Source organism: Gekko japonicus, unplaced genomic scaffold (assembly GCF_001447785.1).
Source record: "Gekko japonicus isolate JY-2015 unplaced genomic scaffold, Gekko_japonicus_V1.1 scaffold755, whole genome shotgun sequence".
In the NCBI taxonomy this organism is placed as follows: domain Eukaryota; kingdom Metazoa; phylum Chordata; class Lepidosauria; order Squamata; family Gekkonidae; genus Gekko; species Gekko japonicus.
In genome coordinates, this window is record NW_015174865.1 from 132903 (window position 1) to 139818 (window position 6916).

A 6916-nucleotide genomic window follows, 5' to 3' on the forward strand; every position below is an offset into this window, starting at 1 on the left:
TTCTTCTTCTTCTTCTTCTTCTTCTTCTTCTTCTTCTTCTTCTTCTTCTTCTTCTTCTTCTTCTTCTTCTTCTTCTTCTTCTTCTTCTTCTTCTGTCTTTCCCAGCATCACGGTCTTCTCCAGGGAGTGCTCCCTTCTCGTTTGGTGGCCAAAGTATTTGAGCTTCATCTTCAGTATCTGGCCTTCCAGGGAACAGTCAGGGTTGATTTCTGTTAGGATTGACTGATTCGATCTCCTTGGAGTCCAAGGGACTCTCAAGAGTCTTTTCCAGCACCAAAAATTATAATAGATACCGATAACAGCCAGAAAGCTTATTTCATTACTAGAGGCTCCGTTTGCCAGCCCCCGCGCTCCCTGTATTCGTGATAATCAACAGTAGCTTAATTACTGAATGAGCTGTTCTACCTCCTGCCAGAAGAGTTTGAGCGATACCAGATGAAATGACAACAAGAGAGTTTGTCACTTCTTTGCAGACTGTATCCAGAATTTGATTGATAGCAAATGTCGTATGCTGCGTTTCTGCCTAACAGGCAGCAAAAATGGCTGACATTATTCTTCTGTCCTCTGTTTCATCCTCACAACAACCCTGTGAGGTAGGTCTGACTGAAAGTGTGTGGCTGGCCCAAAGTCAGCCAGTAATCTTCTGTGACAGAGTGGGGTTTCGTACTGGAATCTCCTGGATCCTAGTCTGACATTCTAACTGCTACGCCACATAGGGCCTCTGATAGGTCAAGAATGCTGTTTAATCCCCTTTGTTTTGGCAGAGAGGGGATATTTTCGTGACTAAGCCCTTGCAAATACCAAAGGGATGTTTGGAAGATAATCTGTTCCGGGATGGTATGATTCCCTTCATTTTTGGCACTGCAGCTCATAAGAACATCAGAAGAGCCCTGCTGGATCAGACCAGCAGTCCATCTAGTCCAGCATCCTGTCTCACACAGGGGCCTCAACCAGTTCCTCTGGAGGGCCAACAACAGGGCAGAGAGGCCGAGGCCTTCCCGTGATAAGAACATCAGAAGAGCCCTGCTGGATCAGACCAGCAGTCCATCTAGTCCAGCATCCTGTCTCACACAGGGGCCTCAACCAGTTCCTCTGGAGGGCCAACAACAGGGCAGAGAGGCCGAGGCCTTCCCGTGATAAGAACATCAGAAGAGCCCTGCTGGATCAGACCAGCAGTCCATCTAGTCCAGCATCCTGTCTCACACAGGGGCCTCAACCAGTTCCTCTGGAGGGCCAACAACAGGGCAGAGAGGCCGAGGCCTTCCCGTGATAAGAACATCAGAAGAGCCCTGCTGGATCAGACCAGCAGTCCATCTAGTCCAGCATCCTGTCTCACACAGGGGCCTCAACCAGTTCCTCTGGAGGGCCAACAACAGGGCAGAGAGGCCGAGGCCTTCCCGTGATAAGAACATCAGAAGAGCCCTGCTGGATCAGACCAGCAGTCCATCTAGTCCAGCATCCTGTCTCACACAGGGGCCTCAACCAGTTCCTCTGGAGGGCCAACAACAGGGCAGAGAGGCCGAGGCCTTCCCGTGATAAGAACATCAGAAGAGCCCTGCTGGATCAGACCAGCAGTCCATCTAGTCCAGCATCCTGTCTCACACAGGGGCCTCAACCAGTTCCTCTGGAGGGCCAACAACAGGGCAGAGAGGCCGAGGCCTTCCCGTGATAAGAACATCAGAAGAGCCCTGCTGGATCAGACCAGCAGTCCATCTAGTCCAGCATCCTGTCTCACACAGGGGCCTCAACCAGTTCCTCTGGAGGGCCAACAACAGGGCAGAGAGGCCGAGGCCTTCCCGTGATAAGAACATCAGAAGAGCCCTGCTGGATCAGACCAGCAGTCCATCTAGTCCAGCATCCTGTCTCACACAGGGGCCTCAACCAGTTCCTCTGGAGGGCCAACAACAGGGCAGAGAGGCCGAGGCCTTCCCGTGATAAGAACATCAGAAGAGCCCTGCTGGATCAGACCAGCAGTCCATCTAGTCCAGCATCCTGTCTCACACAGTGGCCAATCAGTTCCTCTGGAGATCCAACTACAGGGCAGAGAGGCCTTCCTGACGTTGCTGCCTGCCTGTGGGATTCAGAGGCTTAGTGCCTCTGAGTGTGGAGGTTCCCCTCAGTCACCATGGCTAGTTGCCACTGATAGACCTATCCACCATGATTCTATGTAATCCCCTTTCCAAGCTGCTTATTCCTGTGGTCATCACTGTGTCCTCTGGCAGCGAATTCAACGTTTTAATGACTTGCTGTGTAAATAAGTATTTCCTTTTGTCTGTCCTGAATCTACTGCCCGTCAGTAGATTCAATGGATGCCCTCGAGTTTGGCCTCACATTTGGGAAGAGGGAGAAAAGTTTCTCTTTGTCAACTGTCTCTACTCCATGCATAATTTTATAAACCTCTTTGAGCTGTGGCTCACTGTCAGAGCATCTGCTTGGCATGCGGAAGGTCCCAGGTTCAATCCCCGGCGTCTCCAGTTAAAAGGATCAGATAGGAGGTGATGGGAAAGACCTCTGCCTGAGACCCTGGAGAGCCACTGCTAGTCTGAGTAGACAATACCGACTTTGATGGACCAAGGGTCTGATTCAGTAGAAGGCAACTTCATGGTCCCATTTAGTTATCTCTTTTCTAAACTGAAAAGTCCCAGACTTTGTGTGTATGTTCTGGTGATAGCGTGCACTATGATGTTTGATCCCCTTGGTTTTGGGCCCTGCCGCTCCCATTATCATTCTGACACTTGGGGCAAATTTTGAGGCTCCTGGCTTTATCTTCAGATTAGTTACACTTGCCAGAGACAATCGAGGCTGCCAATGCGAAAAGAGGGGGTGTGGAGTATGTGTGCTGGTGTGACGGTTACCTGGGCCAGGATTACTCCAATCCCTTTGTGTTTGGAACGGCAACTCCCACCATCATCCTAAAACCAGTGGCCAATTTTGAGGCTCCTGGCTTTATTTTCGGATGAATTATGCCTGCCAGAGACAGCCACGGCTTCCAAAGCAAAATGTAGGGGAGATTTTGGAGACTGCATGGGTCAGGGTGTTGCAACTCCTTCATGTTTGGCACAACTCCCCGGACCATCCTGAAGTCGATGGCCAATTTTCAGACTCCTAGCTTCAGTCTCTGAATAGTTATGGATGCCAAGGGTGGACAGACAGACAGATCCTTTTTATTATTATAGATTCCTTTAGACAGTTTGTATGCCGAAAGTCAGCAGAGATAATGTTTTTGTCTCTCGCGTGTAATTCTAGAACTGAGGGTCATCCAAGGAAACCAACAGGCAGTAAATTCTGTACTGTGTTGTTTTTTTAAAGTACTTCTTGTATTGTTAATTCTTGGAATGCAGGACTGCACGATGCGATAATAGTATCTAGCTTAGATTCCTGTCAAAGAGGACTAGAAAAAAATCCATGGAGGATAGGTCCGTCAGTAGTCGTTAGCTGTTATGGCTAAATGGAATCTCCATGTTCAGAGGCAATGTACCTCTAACTTATAGTTGATGGGTGCAGCAGGGGATGGCTGTTTGTGCCCCGTTTGTGTGGCAACCGGTATGGATTGCAGGACTAGATCTAATGGGTGGAAATTACAAGGGAGTCATTACCAGCTAAATATCAGGAGAAACTTCCTAACTGTAAGAGTGGTTGAGCAGTGGAACAGACTGCCTCGGGAGGAGGTGGGTGCTCCTTCGCTGGACGTTTTCAAGCGGAGGCTCGACGACCATCTTTCGGGTATGCTGTAGGGCTATCTTTCGGCTGTGCTTCTGCAGAGTGCAGGGGGCTGGACTAGATGACCTGCAAGGTCCCTTCCAACTCTAACATTCTATGATTCTATGAGCCAGTTTGGTGTAGTGGTTAAGTGCGTGGACTCTAATCCGGGAGAACCGGGTTTGATGCCCCTCTCCTCCACTTGCAGCTGCTGGATGACCTTGGGCAAGCCATAGTTCTGTCAGCGCTGTCCTTGAAAGAGCAGTGTTGAAAGAGCTCTCTCAGTCCCACCTACCTCACAGGGTGTCTGGTGCGGGGAGGGGAAGGAAAAGGAGTTTGTAAGCTGCTCTGAGACTCCAAGTGAAGGAGGGGTATGAATCCAATCTCCTCCTCCTCCTCTTCTTCTTCTAGAAACCAGACGTCAGACTTGGTAGATTTATGGTCCATTCTAGCAGGGCTCTTCCAGTGTGTTCATTTTCAATGTCATTCTTATGACTCGATAGCTGGATGAAGATTTCTTCAGTGTTTTCCCCCCAGAATCAATAGGGAGTTTTTTCCATGAGGACTTTTACAATTACCACTCAGCAGGGATGACAGCCCCTATTAGAGACACAATTTAGGAGATGTTTACTGTTTTATTTCCAGACTGGGTTGTTGTCAGACAAAAAAAAAACACCGACTGGCCGAGTGGAAGAGGAGGGGGCTTCCATCTGAGTCACGCTCGTGACCTGGTATTTATTTCCTTCTCTGTTTGTGGTTGCTTCTGCAGTAGGACATTCTTGCATGGCTCAGTCATTCTGTTTACAGAAATCAGCTACAGACAGAACCGAAAACGGGATTCTGTACAGCACTTAGCATACCGTCATATTCCTCATCGAAATCCAGCAATGCTCGTTCTCGTAGCCAAGTTTCTATGGTGCGTTTATTTGGAAGAGATTGGTGGTGGGAAGTGCCATCGAGTTGCAGCTAACTCTCAGCGACCCCTCATGGGGTGTTCAAGGCAGAAGAGGAACAGAAGAGGTTTGCCGTTGCCTGCCTCTGCCTAGCAAATCTGGACTTCCTTGGTGGGCTCCCATCCAAGTACCAACGAGGGCTTAACTTCCAAGATCTGGTGAGGTTAGGCTAGCCTGGGACATAAGGTCCTGGCTTGACTTATGGTCACCCCCCTAGGGTTTTCAAGGCAAGAGACGTTCAGAGGTGGCCTGCCATTGCCTGCCTCAGGACCCTGGTATTCCTTGGAGGTCTCCCACCCAAATACAAACAAACCAGGGATGACCCTGCTTAGCTTCTGAGATCTGACAACACTGGGCCAGTCTGGGCCATCCAGGTAAGGCAGAAGAAGAAGAAGAGGAAGAGGAAGAAGAAGAAGAGATTGGATTTATACCCCGCCCTTCACTTGGAGTCTCTTCTCTTCTTCTCTTCTAAATAAAAAAATAAATAATAACTACTCAATTTCATTTTGATATCCATTGGAAGTAAGGGAAGAGAAGAAGAAGAAGAAGAAGAAGAAGAAGAAGAAGAAGAAGAAGAAGAAGAAGAAGAAGAAGAAGAAGAAGAAGAAGAAGAAGAAGAAGAAGAAGAAGAAGAAGAAGAGGAGATTGGATTTATACCCCGCCCTTCACTTGGAGTCTCAGAGCGGCTTACAAACTCCTTTCCTTTCCCCTCCAACAGATACCCTGTGAGGTAGGTGGGGCTGAGAGAACTCTTGACACAAACTGCTCTTTCTCAAGGACAGCTGTGCCAGAGCTTGTGACTGACCCAAGGTCACATCAGCAGGTGCAAGTGGAGGAGTGGGGAATCAAACCCGGTTCTCTCAGATTAGAGTCCGTGCCCTTAACCACTGCACCAAACTGGCTTTACTTTCGATTTCTGTCCCGCATTTCCTTGCACTGCAGGGCTCAGGGTGGGTTACAACATAATAAAATAGTTGAAATAGAACTTCACAATAACAAACTATAACAATTACATTATGATAACACATAATAAAACTAAGGCATTACATTTACAATTCACCCTGTCCAGAAAGGGTATCTGAGGGGGGATAGAATCAAACCCGGTTCTCCCAGATTAGAGTCCGCACACTTCACCACTACACCAAACTGGAGGAGAAGGAGGAGGAGATTGGATTTATACCCCACCCTTCATTGTTCACAAACTCCTTTCCCTTCTCTTCCCCACAACAGACACCCTGTGAGGTAGGTGAGGCTGAGAGAGCTCTTTCGAGGACTGTTCGGACAGAACTATATGGCTTGCCCAAGGTCATCCAGCAGCTGCAAGTGGAGGTTTGGGGAATCAAACCCGGTTCTCCCAGATTAGAGTCCGTTGACTTAACCGCTACCCTTCAACAACAAAGCTACTGCTTCCTGTAATTGCCCCCTTAATTTAAAATCCCCCCCCTCTTTCTTCACAGTTCTTTCTTTGTTGAATACTTTCTGTTCACTAATAGTGCCTGTAGCTTTCCCAGATCTATCCTGAATCAATTCTTGTTGGAGAAAATGGGGAGAGGGGAAATGCCAGCCACTGATTTTTTTTCTCTCTTTGCAGCCACGAAGATTGCTCATTCATTCTCTTTTACTTTTTTCGCAATTGTGATTGGGAAATGGGAAATTTGGATCACGGAAAGGAAGGATAACTTAATGAGCAATTCTTCAGGGCTGCGAAGAAAGGAGCAGCCATTAACGCTAACCTCCCCCCCACCACTAGAAATTGCATAAGGATTGATTCAGAAATGTGAGCAAACAGGAAGCAATGAATTGAGATCACAAGAAATGGCAGAGGAAGAAGTAGCAAGATGTTATTAATTAATTAATTAATTAATTCATACCCTATGGCGGGGTGGGTGAAATTCGAATCCAGGCCTCCCGGATTCTCGTCCAGCACTCTAACTCAGGGGTCCCCAACATGGTGCCCATAGATGCCATGTTGCCTGCTGACACCTTGCCTGGTGCTCACAAGCGCTTTCAGAAAGTGGGCGGGGCCAGGTGGGGTTCTAGCCCTGCAGGGCTTCTGATTGGCCATTGGAGATCTGATTGACTGTGCAGACTAAAATAATGTCGTTTCAGCCGCAACTGCCAGCACAGTGTTGCTGGTCACTTTTCCTTCCCAGTGTATTCCCCCCCAAAAAATTACCCCTCTCTTTCAAGCACTTCGGCTTATTCTGTGTGTGTGGCTCCGCCTCCTGCAGCAGACATTTTGTGGCTGGCTCCACCCCCTGCGG